Source organism: Chrysoperla carnea, chromosome 3, assembly GCF_905475395.1.
Source record: "Chrysoperla carnea chromosome 3, inChrCarn1.1, whole genome shotgun sequence".
Taxonomy (NCBI): Eukaryota; Metazoa; Arthropoda; class Insecta; order Neuroptera; family Chrysopidae; genus Chrysoperla; species Chrysoperla carnea.
The window spans coordinates 3242791-3259238 of record NC_058339.1 but is presented as its reverse complement, the minus strand read 5'-3'; positions in this window follow the sequence as shown (position 1 = coordinate 3259238).

The following is a 16448-nucleotide window of genomic DNA, read 5'->3' as shown; positions in this document are numbered from 1 at the left end:
TTTATACCATGCATATATGTAATATGCAAGGTATACTAAGTTTAGTCCCAAATTTGTAACGCTTAAAAATATTGATGCTACGAACAAAATTTTAGTATAGGTGTTCATATAAAATCACCCAATTAGTCCATTTCACGATATCTCAAAAACGAAAAAAGATATCAAGCTGAAATTTTTACACCGTACTCAGGACGTAAAAAGTGAGGTCGAGTTCGTAAATGAGCAACATAGGTCAATTGGGCAATTTACTGGCAATTTACTGCAGAAATTTTTTTCGTATTAGAGCATATTTAGGGGTATCCTCCGAGTTGAAATCCAAATTGGCAGAACGCAGTGGCATGAGCTTCAGCCACCATCTTGGAAAACACGTTTTATCGAATATCACGTGAACCAGGCATCGTATTTCATAGAGAATAACATTTTCTACAACTTTTATTCGAAATTTTTTTCTGTAGAATGCATAGGTTTTTATTTATACCGCTCCAAACATTTCTTAATATGGTTATTGCTAAATATATAGTTAACGGTTCACAGTATATTAACTTTTGATAACTTTTTTCTAAAGCTAGTGTATTTTCTTTCGATTAAATAAACCTATTTTTTTAAGTCGCATTTCCTCCGAAAGCTAACGATAAAAAAAAATTTTTTTTAATAAAAAATGTTGGTTTTTTTATGAGTTATCAACTTTCTAATTTAAAGTGTTATTCTATTCATACCGTTTAAGATCTGAATTGACTACATTAAAGCATTAAGAACTATGTCCATATCTGATGTCAGAACACGAAATGGCCCATCCTGTATTAATTCCCAAAACTGAAAGCGAGCTTGATTAATGGTGAAAGTTTTTTATAAGATACTAACATTTTTTAAAAGACAAATATTTTTTTATTCTGCCAAAACTGTCATCACTTTATCAGGCAACCAACGACATTTTCACTTAACTTTTACTATAGGCGAGTCGGATAAACTTTTTTCCGTCAGAAAAAAATTATAAAAATACGGCTTCAATGTTAAAAATTTCGTTTTTAGCGACAATGTTCATTGTTTTGGGATATTTAAACTTTGTAAGAAAACCCGTGCACCGTGGAACAAAAAAATCAGGAAGGAAAAACGACGTTATGAAGTCGAACTTTTATCTTTGACCGTTCAATTGTTATGAACACTTCCAAGTTAAAACAATGAATTTTTGCAAATATCCATAAATAAGTTTGTTGTGTATTTTTTTAATAACACACTGCGTCCAATTAAATCGGCACCATATATAGACAACTTTGTTATTATTTGTATTATGAAAAAGTTATTCTTAATGGAAGCTCTACATGGCTTAGAACGCAATATGTTAAATAATCAGAAATTTTTTGCATTCGTATACGTGATTTGTCAAAATATGTACATTTTATCCAAAAATAGAGTATTTTTATTAGGCCTGCGGCGCACTCCCAGACATATACTTTAGAATATGAGTAACCTTCCAAACGCACAACACCAATTCCAATTGATAATATTGTTATAGGCCCTGGCCCTAGTTTCCCCTAGGCCCTAATTTGCAATTATTTTTCCTCTGAAAAAAGACGGAAGGTGTGTTAGGCCCTGAACGGCGTTATCCTTAAAAACGTAGTTCTAACACACTAAATCATTCATATTATTATTAAGTAATAACATTTTAATATTATAATAACCTAATTTGAAATATTGGCATAGTTCCGATTGTTAAGCTATAGTCAGCAAAATTTATATTGTTAATTATTATTATTAAGTACCTTACTTATATTGAATATCAAAATAATTAAATTGAAATCTAATTTGTAATAGTGGCGTGGTTCTGATTATATTTATATGGTCATCAAAATTAATATTTAATATTTTAATTTTTGCGTCACAATATTTAATATTTTGACCTAAAAGTTTTGTATTTAAAGACATCGGTAAATGGTTAGAATCATACAGTAATTATACAAACTTAAAATTGAACATACAGTAAGGGTATTCCACTATTTTTGAAAAAGTACTTCATAATGTTGACTTTGCTAATAAAAAGCCACCAAAAATTTATTTCGGAAAATACACACGCTTTCTTGCCAAAAACTTAAATTAGATTTTAAACTGTCAAAAACGAGGGCATCCAATTTGATGACGTAATATGGGTATCACTATACGAAATAACACAAATAATTTTGACAGATATATTCATAGACATCTGATTATAATATAAATATAAATACTTATAGTTCTATCAAACCAAAGTGGCACTGAGCAAAAGAGAGGGTAGATATGAGTTCACATACATATATATCTCTTGCTCAGTGCCATTTTGGTTTGATATAACTCTATCTATGTATATATTATACCCAACTGTCTACACTGAACTAACTGATGGTCTATGACTCATACCGTTATGACATCACAGCAGGGCTTACCCGCGTTTTAGGTCACGTGATACACAGTATAAAAATTACGATTTTTAATTTTAATATTTTAAAAGAAAAAAGTGCTTTTATCCCTGATAAAAAAGTCCGATTGAATTCCAATTTAAATTGCCAATTCATTCCGATTGATTTCTAATTCAATCCAATAGATCCCAATATGAAATTTCCGATTCGATCCCATTCATGAATTGAAACCAATTAGAAATTTCCGATTAGTTCTATCGGATTGAATCGGAATTAAATCGGAATGAATTGGAAATTTTTTCCCAATTAAACCCGATTCATTTCAATTAAATATTTTAATTGGTTTCAATTGGAATAAAGAAGAATGAATCGAAACTTTTTTTACAATTTAATCCTATTCATTCCGATTGGTTGAATTGGAAATTTCCGATTCATGAATCGGATTTTTTTATCAGGGATGACACGAAATCAGAATATTTAATAAGTATATTTTTACATAAATTTTAACTTTTTTTTCAAATTTCATGATTTATTTTTGACTACCCAGTGAACACATGAACTTAATATGACGTCAAACATAGGTCATAAAAAGATCATGGTGACTCAATTTATGATGTTAATATGATGTCATATTGAATGACCTCACTATTATGTCATACTGACATTAAATGTGCTTTTGATATGATGTCATTTCTATGACTTTAATGTTACGTAAAACTGATGTCATATTTTAATCACATTGTGACGTCATATCAAAGTCATAAGTTTACTTAATATTTACGTAATATGTGAATCATATTCTTACCTCAGAAATAGGTCATACTGTTACGTAAATCTGATGTCATATTTTAATCACATTGTACGGTCATATCAAAGTCATAAGTTTATGTAATATTTATGTAATATGTGAATCATATTCTTACCTCAGAAACGGGTCATACTGTTACGTAAAACTGATGTCATATTTTAATCACATTGTGACGTCATATCAAAGTCATAAGTTTACGTAATATTTACGTAATATGTGAATCATATTCTTACCTCAGAAACAGGTCATACTGTTACGTAAAACTGATGTCATATTTTAGTCACATTGTGACGTCATATCAAAGTCATAAGTTTACGTAATATGTGAATCATATTCTTACCTCAGAAACAGGTCATACTGTTACGTAAAACTGATGTCATATTTTAGTCACATTGTGACGTCATATCAAAGTCATAAGTTTACGTAATATTTACGTAATATGTGAATCATATTCTTACCTCAGAAACAGGTCATACTGTTAAGTAAAACTGATGTCAAATTTTAGTCACATTGTACGGTCATATCAAAGTCATAAGTTTACATATTATTTACGTAATGTGGGAATCATATTCTTATCTCATAAACATACTTATACTCTTGTGTATATATATGCCTATCTCAACTAGAATATCACTGCTTCTCTCTACTAGTTAGAACTTTGTGTATTATTCGCGGAGTTAGTTTTATGTAATTTAGGGTATACTGGGTGTTCCAAACCACCCGTCCAGGCTGATTATTCTGAATAGTTTTTAAAAAAAATTGAAACGAAAAAACACGTATCAAATATTTTTTGAAACTCTATCTAACCATACCAAAAACACCCTCCACCCTCAACCCCTGTTAGGGGTAGGGGGTGTAACTTGAAAAAATCAAATGGAAACCCCTATTTTTTTCTGCAGATTTGGATTCTTCAGAAGAAAAGACAAACATTTTGTCTAAGAAATTTTTCCCGATTTTCGGTAGATCGCGCTACAATCGACAAAAATCGTTCTTTTAGATTTGGCATAAGAATTGCGCCGTTCAATGACAAAAATCAAAACGAAAAAGTAAAAATAAAAATAAAAACACAAACACACAGAACCAAAACAAAAACAAAACAAAAGCAACACAAAAGTTAGAAATTCAACGAAAATAAAAGAGAAGCGAAAATGTCGAATTGCGGTAATTGAGGTAAACCACTAGACAATTGGGAGGATGCTAAATAAAGCTCTTAGAAAGAATTAGATATGAATCATTTTAGATTTAATTTTTTTTCAGACTTTCCAAAATAAAAAAAAACATTTTTACAAAAATAATTTTTCTAAATCATAATAAAATATGAAAAACAAAAACAGAATAGTCTTTTCTTCAAAAAAACAAAATTGAAAATAACTATTCTCGACTCAAAAAACTTTTCTCGCCTTCACTTGAACTGCAATTTTAATGCCAAATCTAAAAGAACGATTTTTGTCGATTGTAGCGTGATCTACCGAAAATCGGGAAAAATTTCTTAGACAAAATGTTTGTCTTTTCTTCTGAAGAATCCAAATCTGCAGAAAAAAATAGGGGTTTCCATTTGATTTTTTCAAGTTACACCCCCTACCCCTAACAGGGGTTGAGGGTGGAGGGTGTTTTTGGTATGGTTAGATAGAGTTTCAAAAAATATTTGATACGTGTTTTTTCGTTTCAATTTTTTTTGAAAACTATTCAGAATAATCAGCCTGGACGGGTGGTTTGGAACACCCCGTATAATCATGTCCCATACCAGCAGTAGGTATTGTTTTGGTTTCTCGGCTGTACAGCTAAGATCAAACCTACAATGAGTAAATACATCATTCTGATTTAATATATAAATTTTTATTATTGTCTAACAGGAATGAAGAGATCAATTCATTACATATCGATGACATTTTAATCTCGTGACATCGAGCAACAAAAAAATTAGGTAAACTTTACGTAAAGAAAAATCATATTATAGGAAGGTATTTGACATCATTATGACATTATTTCCAGGTCATTTTAATTACAATATCGTGACATATAATAACGTAAGAATTATGTAAACCTTACGTAAGGATAAATCATATTTAAGTCAGATATTTGACATAAACGTGACGTCACTGTGATATCATTGTATCATTATAATAGTCAATTAGGTCATATAGATGTCAATTTTACGTCATGCTTACGTCATTTTTACGTAAAAATCTTACGTCAGGAAGGCGGAAATAATGACTCAAACCTGACTCATATCTTACGTTAATTATGACATTGCATGACGTCATATCTTACGTAAATTATAATATTAAATAATATTTATTAAATGGCAATTATTATGTTGTAATACGAGCCAGGATATTATATTGTATATTAAGACATGCGCATTAATAACCATGCTCTCTCATTTTGTGTCCTTCCTAATCATCTTTGAGAGATTCTTCTCACTCTGTTGCCAGTTCCATTAGTCATATCAATGACTCTTTTTGTATATTATTTAAAATCAGAAACATTTCAGAAGAGGGAATTAATCTGGAGGGGGAATAGGCAATGTCGCGACTGATATATTGACGGCTAGTCTACATCGCTAATGATAGAAGTTTGTTTTTTCGAGAGGATATTGATTTTATACTGAAGGTCTTACATAAGAATGGATTTTTTGAAATTCATTCCTTAAAAGGATGAAATAGGGGAAGCAAAAGCAAGTTTGTATGAAAATACATACAAACGATCATTTTTTAGTTCACTAATTAACCGATTTTAAAAATTCTTTCACCTATAGAATCCTACATTATCAGCAAGTAACATGGTCTAATATATATTTTCAAAAAAATTAAGGTTCTACCATAGACAATAAATTATAATATAGATGGGAAAGTTGAACAGTTTGTACCATGTGAGCTCCAAAAACTTATCACTCGATTCAAGAGATGTCACTAAAGTAGATTCAAGCTCTTAACTTAAATATTATAGGCAATGAATATTACAAAAACGTTTTATGTATCACATAAACTTTCTTAATTTCTACAAACATAAAAATATAACCATAGAAACCATTTGATCGTAGTTACCTGGTCATACTTGCCAGACTTTAATACAAAAACTATTCTGAAATAGTGTCAGTTATAATAAAATATTTATTATAAATATTAAAATTAAAAGATGGTTTTTCATTGTTGTGTGAAAGCTTGTGGAAAAATGCAAAACGAGATTAGTTTACATACGACTCCTAAGAATTCTGAGGTAAGTAAAAAAATTATTAACTTGGGAAGAAATCTTCTTGAAAGACTAAATTTTACAGCGATTTAAAAAATGGACGATAGCGATTGGTCGAACGGACATCGAATATTCTAAACGAGAAAACTATCGTGTCTGCGATTTACATTTCGCCGACGAAATGAAATTCCAAGTTTCAAGAGGAAAATTTCGAACTAACTTAAAGGCTAATGCTTTTCGTAGCCTGCACTTAAGTAGTAAGTTAAAATCCTTATGTAATAAATGTGCTTAATTTACTATTGTAAGTAGGTCTTACAGATAACCCACGAATGTATGGTCACGACATTTCATAATGGATGCGTTTGGCAGAAAAAAGCGCTTGAGAGCGCTTACTAGCGCTGAAAAACAAACTGTACAGTTTTCGGCCAGGACATGTTTGCTAACTTCATCTCTTCTTCATCATTCACAACATTATTTAATATATTATTCATTATTGGTAATTTTTTAATATGAATAATTTACAAACATATATTTAAATTAGGTTTTGTGCAATTAGTTTCAAGTAATATTAAAATAAACAATAATGTCAGTCATACATAATGTCATCTATTTACTAGTTTACAGCACTTACCGCTTAACAATCGCCATTTTGTTTACAAGCGCTTTTTTCTGCTAAACGCACCCATTGCTACGTAAAACTGATGTCATATTTTAGTCATATTGTACGGTCATATCAAAGTCATAATTTAACGTATTATTTACGTAATGTGGGAATCACATTCTTACCTCAGAAACATACTTACTCTTGTGTATACATATATATGCCTATCTGAACTAGAATATCACTGCTTCTTTCTACTACATAGTTAGAAATTTGTGTATTATTCGCGGAGTTAGTTTTATATAATTTAGGGTATATAATCAATTAATCATGTTCCTTACCAGCAGTAGATATTGTTTTGATTTCTCGGCTGTACAGCTAAGATCAAACCCACAATGAGGTAATACACCATTCTGATTCAATATATAGAATTTTATTATTGTCTAACATGAATGAATAGATCAATTCATTACATATCGATGACATTTTAATCTTGTGACATCGAGGAACGGAAAAATTAGGTAAACTTTACGAAAAAAAAAATCATATTATAGGAAGGTATTTGACATCATTATGACAGATCATTTCCAGGTCATTTAATTACAATATCGTGACGTATAATAACGAAAGAAATATGTAAGCCTTACGTAAGGATAAATCATATTTAAGTTAGATATTTGACATAAACGTGACGTCACTTTGATATCATTGTTAGATCATTTTAATTACAATATCGTGACATATAAAATAACGTAAGAATTATGTTAATCTTACGTAAGGATAATTCATATTTAAGTCAGATATTTTACATAAACGTGACGTCACTGTGATATCATTGTTAGGTCATTTTAATTACAATATCGTGATATATAAAATAACGTAAGAATTATGTTAATTTTACGTAAGGATAAATCATAATTAAGTCAGATATTTGACACAAACGTGACGTCACTGTGATATCATTGTTAGATCATTATAATGTCAATTAGGTCATATAGATGTCAATTTTACGACACGTTTATGTCATGCTTACGTCATTTTTACGTAAAAATCTTACGTCAGGAAGGCGGAAATAATGACTCAAACCTGACTCATCTGTGACTCATATCTTAGGTAATTATGACATTGCATGACGTCATTCTGAGGAAGACTCTATCTGCCGATTTTAATAAACACTTTCAGTAAATTTTTTGATGTACCAAAAACACGTCGAATCGATTGTAAGAACCAAAAAAATAATTCCTATAATACCTAAAATATTTACATTTAAAAGTGTTTTGCAATAAATATACTCGTTTAATTGTGACATTAAAACACTTCAGAATCGTGCACCATGATACATTACGTCATCTGTTATAACAATTCATATTTCATAGTATACCAAAGAGTTTATACTATAGAACGCCAGGGCTCAAAACCATAGATAATAAATATTTATATTATACTATAGATACGCATCTCTATCATTATCAAGGAAACTTGCAGATTTAGTTCTCACTCGACTCACAAGATAGCGCTTCAATCAATTGACCGCCTTTTTAAAATACTCAATGCCAAATTTTAAATACAATTTAAATTTTTACATTTTTTTTGTTTTACTGTTTTAGAACATGTTTTGGTATCACATTTTTATTTGAAATGCTATCAAAAATCCGTGTTTCCAAATCAAGTACTTAAAACAGTAAAACAAAAAAATAATTAAACATTTTAAAGGAAAAAAACGCTTTTAAATTATAAAATAAATTTATTAAACAACTAATCTTTTATTTTTATTTATACTTTTGTATCTAATTTTTTTTAAATATTTAATAAAAATTTTAAATTGTGTTTCTTATGACTAAAATTAAAACTAAAAAATGTTTGCATCCGTGTTGTAATTAACAGTTTTAGATTTTGCAAATACGCAAACTGAGGTAAATACGAATGCATAATCTCGGAGCAATATATTTGAATATATTTTTCGAAAATGTGTGTTTGGCCGCAACAATAATTTTTTTTGAATATGCCCTAATTTCAATTAAGGTATGTTTATCATCTGAAGCAGCATCTTCTGTTCATAAATCATTTCTGCAATTACGACAACACCTAATTGTTTTTAAAAGCGATTTTGCCAAATATCCGGAAATATAAGAAAGAGTGTACTCGAACTCTGCAGAAATAATTTCAAAATTTTCTAATACAATTCCATTTACTGCCATTGAATTATGCTCTTCTGCTACTCTGTCTACTCCATGTAAATGTTCATTGTCCAATATAATAAACCGCTTGAGAGTGTCAAGAGCACCCTCACTATCATCCTGTTCACAGTTTGCTCCGGGGGAATGTGGTGCCATGAAATTATTCACTATCATTGTTTTAAATGAATTGAACTGCACAAATGCAATATTTTCAGCATAAAATTTTTACATTTCCAATTTTTTAAGATAGGTTTCATTTTTATCTTTCAACTTTCAAGCAACTCTTAACATGTCTTTCGCAAGTTAGTAATATTTCCTTGCTGTTGTTGATAATTTTTTTACCCTTCTCACATTTCCTTCTTTTACTAAGTAGATTTTTTTCTTCAAATCTAACAACATAAAATATAGATTTTTGATAAAATAGAAAAAAAAAGCAAGGTTGGTAACAAACGTATTGGAAACGCAGGTCGAGTTAAAGAAACTGCATTTGATTCGCTGATTTGTTCCTCTTCGATATATAAAGTCACAATCTGTCGACTGGTAGGCGCAATAGGTGATCCTAAAAATTGATTTCATTTAAATTTGCCATATCGTTTACAAAAAAAATTTATGAAAAAATTTTTTGGAACAACAATTAAAAAACTCATGTTCTATATATATAATAATATGATTTTAGGTATCAAATAGTGAAAAAGTACAAAAGCTCTTAAATTTCAATAATAATTCAATTTTTTGTGATTTAATAAAATATAATTGAATCCAAACATATTGTAAGTGGGCACAAAATATGCCTTCTCATAAAAAATCATAAAGAATTGGATGGTTCGCTATCAAAAGCTCTCTTTTAAAATAAACGCTAATAAAAGCTACATTTTTCAAACGTTTCAGGAAATAAACTTGTGTTTAATGGCGATTTATACAGTAAACATAACAAGTTAAAAATTAATGAATATTTATATCCCTTTAGCTTTCATTTTTATTCTCATAACTATATTGTTATATTTACTTTTAGCCTAAATTATAATTTTTAATTACAAGTGCATAACAATTTAATTCGGTATACCTTAAATTCACTCACCAGGTCGCGTCGTTTTGATGCAGTTTTGTTTCAATTTATGTTTACCGTCTCTGCATGTATAAATTGTGAACGTAAAATAAATAAACATTACCTTATAACCAAAGACTATAGGATAGACAAGAAGCAGAAGTATAATTATAAGTGACATCTGGAGTCTGAGGCGATCAACTATTAAGTTTGTAGGCCTTTGCGGGTATGGCTATTAAGTTTAACTACTTTGCGGGGGTGACTATTAACTATTAAGTTCGAAAGCCTGACTCGGTAGAGGCGCTGAAACTCGTATACTACGATTTTACATTAGCTCATATGGGCTGCTTCTCCTCTATCCTATGCTCTTTGCTTATAACCAAATCGTGACTACATTGACATTCGTGGGTTATCTGTAAGACCTACTTACAATAGTGAATTAAACATATTTAGGTAAAAGTTCAGTTTTAGCACTTTTTCTTAAAAATCATCCTAGAACATCAGGAAAAAAAACATTTTCAAGCATTTTTTACGTAGATTACGAATCCGTATGCGACGATACCAAAAAACTTACAGTTTTTCTTTAATTCAGGAAATTTTGAAAATTTGAATTTCTTGGTTAATACAAGTTATATTTCAAGCCTAAAATGGAATATATGGGTTAATTTAATTAAACATATGTTTTTATTTACCTTATTTATTATTAAATATGTTAAAATTATACAAAAATTATAAAAATATATTCAATAAAATAATATTTTTAAATATTTAAGGATGTATGAGCATGACAACAATGTTTGATTTAAAGGCTCAAAATTTGTTTGTAGGTAGTCTTTTACTTAAAGAATATGTGGTTAAAATTTCAGCTTAGGTATCCGTGCAAATTTTTAAGAAAAAAGTCATTAAAAATCGATATAAAATACATTGGCTCTTATGGAGGAATCTCAAAAAACGACATATTTTGGAAGTTTTTGATAATTTTCATTTGGAATGAATGGAAACAAATTTAAAAAAAACTTTTTAATAGAAAGTAAACATATTAGCAATGAATTAGAAAAGAAAAAAACTAAGTGTCACCGTCCATATAAGGGATGTAAGAGCAGGGTAGATTAAGGGTTGAAATTATTTTTATCTTATTTTCAACTTTGATGATGAATTTTGTTATAACTTCATGAATGTAGACGAAAAATAAGAATAAAATTTTTCGATATGTGTCTTGGTTTTCGAAATATCGAAAGCTAAATAATTAAACAAAATTTGCAATTTTCGATATTTTGAAAATTAAGCCAGATATCGAAAAATTTTATTCTTACTATTCGTCTTATATCGTCAAGTAATAATATAAATTTATCATCAAAATTGAAAATATCTATTTTTAAATTTGTGCCCCCACTACCATGCTCATACATCCTTAAATATTAAGTAGGTATCAAGTAGGTGTTTGTGTATACATTTATAAAATAGTTTTGACGACACAATTGATGGATAGTATGAAAGCCTAAAAACAACTATTAATCTACGATACTCATGCTAACTCGATTCCGTTAAAAGTACGATTGACATCAAATCACAGAGTGAACACAAAGGCCAAAAAACCCGCAGACCCGTCCTAACTCGACCCCATTAAAGGCATGGCCAACCCGTAGATCGCAGGGTGAATTCAATCATATGGTGAACGCAAAGGCCAAAAATCTTGCGAGCTCGTGCTAACTAGACCTCCTTAAAGGCACGACCAACCTGTGGTACACAGGATGAACGCAGCCATTTGCAAGTTGTTTGCCTCATGCGTTCACCATGTGATCTACGGGTTGGCCATGCCTTTAATGGGTCGAGTTAGGACGGGTCTGCGGGTTTTTTGGCCCTTGCGTTCACTCTGTGATTGAATTAACCCTGTGATCAACAGGCTGGCCATGCCTTCAATGGGGTCGAGTTAGAAGGGTCTGCGGGTTTTTGCCCTTGCGTTCACGCTGTGATTGAATTCACCCCGTGATCAACAGGTTGGCCATGCCTTTATTGGGGTCGAGTTAGGACGGGTTTGCGGGTTTTTGGCCCTTGGGTTAATTCTGTGATTGAATTCACCCTGCGATCTACTGGTTGGCCATGCCTTTAATGTGGTCGAGTTAGGACGGGTCTGCGGGTTTTTGGCCCTTGCGTTCACTCTGTGATTGAATTCACCCTGTGATCAACAGGTTGGCCATGCCTTTAATGGGGTCGAGTTAGGACGGGTCTGCGGGTTTTTGGCCCTTGCGTTCACTCTGTGATTTGATGTCAATCATAGATGCTACGAACAAAATTTTGGTATAGGTGTTCATAGAATCACCTAATTAATCCATTTCCGGTTGTCCGTCCGTCCGTCCGTCTGTGGACACGATAACTCAAAAACAAAAAAAGTGAGGTCAAGTTCGTAAATGAGCATCATAGGTCAATTAGGTCTTGGGTCCGTAGGACCCATCTTATAAACCGTTAGAGATAGAACAAAAGTTTAAATGTAAAAAATGTTCCTTATCAAAAATTAAACAACTTTTGTTTGAAACATTTTTTCGTAAACATCACTGTTTACCCGTGAGGGCGCCAATTAGGCGGAAATTTTATAATATGTGTACAAACTATACACTAAATGTCGGTCGATAATGCAGAAACCTATAAAGTCATTTACATATGTACTATACTTTATTAGTTATGTATGTGTCACATGTTTGTATGTGTTATGTGATAAAGAAATCAACACTGACTATGCATGGTATTTCAACAATTAACTCAGTCAATTGTTTGTTTTCACTTGTTTCATTTTAATATTTATAATAAATATATTTTATAATAACTGACACTATTTCATAATAACTTTTGTATTAAAGTATGTCAAGTATGACCAGGTAATTGTGATCAAATGGCTTCTATGGTTATATTTTTATGTTTGTAGAAATTAAGAAAGTTTATGTGATGCATAAAACGTTTTTGTAATATTCATTGCCTATAATATTTAAGTTAAGAACTTGAATCTACTTTAGTGACATCTTTTAAATGGAGTGATAAGTTTTTGGAACTCACATGGTAGAAACTGTTCAACTTTCCTATCTATATTATAATTTTTTGTCTATGCTCAAAACCATGATGAATAAGAAAGGACTGCCAGTGAGTTTCTCGGTGTCCTTGTCTAATCTATATGTCATTGCCTACATATTGTTTATATTATTGCTATTAAGTAACAATAGCTAAAAAACGAATTATGGAACATTATTTAATACATTAAAAGTCATCCAAAAAGTAGAACCGCAAAAGAAAGTTTGATTACTTAACAAATACAATATTTAAGAAAAAAAACAAATTGTGTACTTAGTATAAACTGCGGTCACATATTGGAGAATATGCAAATCTATGGCACGCCATTTTACTATTTAACAGGCTAATTTTTATCGAGAAAGAAATTAATTAATTATTTTTTTTCAATCAGAAATTTTATATTTTATATTTTATATTTTGTAAAATAAATCTTGGTAAAAGAGAGATTGATATAAGATAAGATGAGAAAAGAGAGATGAGAATTAAAATTATGATGATAACATAATACATTTTTATTATGTTATCATCATAATAAAAATGTATTATTATTATGATGATACATAATAATAAATCAGTTAATTTTATTTGAATTAGATTAAAAAAAATGATTGAATTAAAATTATGTACATAATGGAAATAGAGAATTAAAATTATGTACATAATAAAAATGATTGAATTATAATTATGTACATAATGGAAATAGAGAATTAAAATTATGTACATAATAAAAATGATTGAATTAAAATTATGTACATAATGGAAATATATGGCACGCCGTTTTACTATTTAATATGAATTAAAATTATGTACATAATAAAAATGATTGAATTAAAATTATGTACATAATAAAAATGATTGAATTAAAATTATGTACATAATGAAAATGATTATTATTATGATGATAACATAATAATAATGTATTATTATTACGATCATTTTTTTTCGGACATTAAATAGTAAAATGGCGTGCCATACAAATCTGTATATTAAACACTTTTTCATTTTTCAGAAAAAATAATATAAACTCTTTGTACAAAACAAATATAATAGCAGTCACAATATCCCTATGCATCATATGATTATGACATATGACTATGACAGGGACACAGGGGAACTCACTGGTAGTCTTCTCTCTCATTCATCATATCGCATCCACTTACAGGCTAGCAGATCTCTTGCGTTTTCTTTGAATATAAACCTCTTTGGATTGAAAACCATTCATAAAGGATGTTTATATTACCTCGCAAAAAATTGAACTTTAACATTAAATTTTTAATTAAATGAACGATTAAAAAACGATTTCAATAGCTTAGGTGATCTTTTTTGGGCTTTAACTAATTTTTAAGACAACAACAAAAAAAACGGGAACCAAATTTTTTTAGAAATGTCTATTGTAACCTTAATATAAATATTATCGAAGATAATAAATGAGAACTCTAGGATATGTCGAAATAAATTTCGATTTTTGCCCCAATTTCCTAGATCAGTTTTTTGTATTTTTAAAATACGTATTTTCGACTACCAAGTAGTCATTATCAGTAATTATTAATTATTTATTTTTAAATAAATAATCATTAAAATAAATAATAATTATTTATTTTTATGATTTATTTATAGTTTTTTAATTTAGGTTTGATTTGTAATTTATTATTTTAAACGTCCAAAAATACTCGAATGGGCTTGCGTACAAGTATCACGCTCATTAGCCAGCACTAGTCAACTGATGGAAGTTGATTGGCTATCGCCACTGATACTACAATTTGACAGATACTGTGAACAGTATAAATTGTAAATACACGAAAGTAACATTGTGCAGTCCGCCACCAAATTAGCAAAGAGTAACATTCACTAGCTAATTCTTACTGATGATGACTACTTGGTAGTCGAAAATACGTATTTTAAAAATACAAAAAACTGATCTAGGAAATTGGTTCAAAAATCGAAATTTATATTGTAACCTTATTACAGGCCGCTTGGGAAATGAATGAACCGAAGGGAAATTTCGATGGCTAAACTTCGAATTACTGTTAAATCCATTTTAAAAGAAAAATATAATACGATCAAGTACAAAATTTTTAAGTACTAATAAAAAATTACAAATATCAACAACACGGGAGAGCAATCTTTTTAAATAACAAAAAGAATATTAATTTAATCACAATAAAATTTCTACAAAATAAATAAATATATCAACTCATTCTATGATCGCTCTATAATGTTTTTATTCAATGAAAATTATCAGTGGGAGACCTGATATAAAGTTCATTTTTAACTAACGCGGCGCTGAGATTTTAAAAGTTTTCTCGGATTTAAAAAATTTTAACTTTTTATTTTTGTATATCTTATTTAAAATAATACCTAATAGTCGCGTGAAGGAATACATAAAATACCCATTTTTAGGGAACCCTCAATAGCAGCTCCGATTTGGATGCTTTTTTAAAAAAATGTTTCTATTTATATATTGTTTAAAATCAGAAACCTTTCAAAGGAGGGAAATAATCTGGAGGAAGAAAAGACAATGTCCCGGCGGATACATCGACGCCTAGCCTAAATCGCTAATGATAGAAGTTTGGAATTTCGAGAAGATATTGACTATATATAATTTATGATGAAATTAATTAAAAGGATGAAATAGGGGATGAAAGTATGGGGGAAAATATATACAAACCGTCATTTTTAAGTTCACCACTTAACCGATTTTAAAAATTCCTTCACCTATAGAATAATAAACAAATGGGGAAAATTTCAAAGATGCATACATTTTTTCGTTGGAGATATTTAGTTTCAGTGTTCTAAGTAACATGGGTTGTATTTTTTTTTTTTTTTAAATAAGCGTGTCGCACCAAAAGGAAAAATTTATTAAAAATGAAATCGTTATTTTTGAGTTCACTACTTAAGGTGATTGTAAACCTACAGTATTAAAAAAAGTTTTGGTTTATTGCACGGTACATATGTGGTGTCTCTGTCAGGTCAAATAAATTATTATACCTGATTATCAAAAGTGTCACTACTGGTGCATTTTATATTCTGTACCTAGAGTATCAAAAGTGTCACTACCGGTACGTTTTATATTCTGTGATAGTAAATTATGTACTGGCTTAATATGACATCTGACACACACGGCACGAACTAAATAAGTTCAGTGAAAGCGAAGCTGATTAAAACATGTATGATG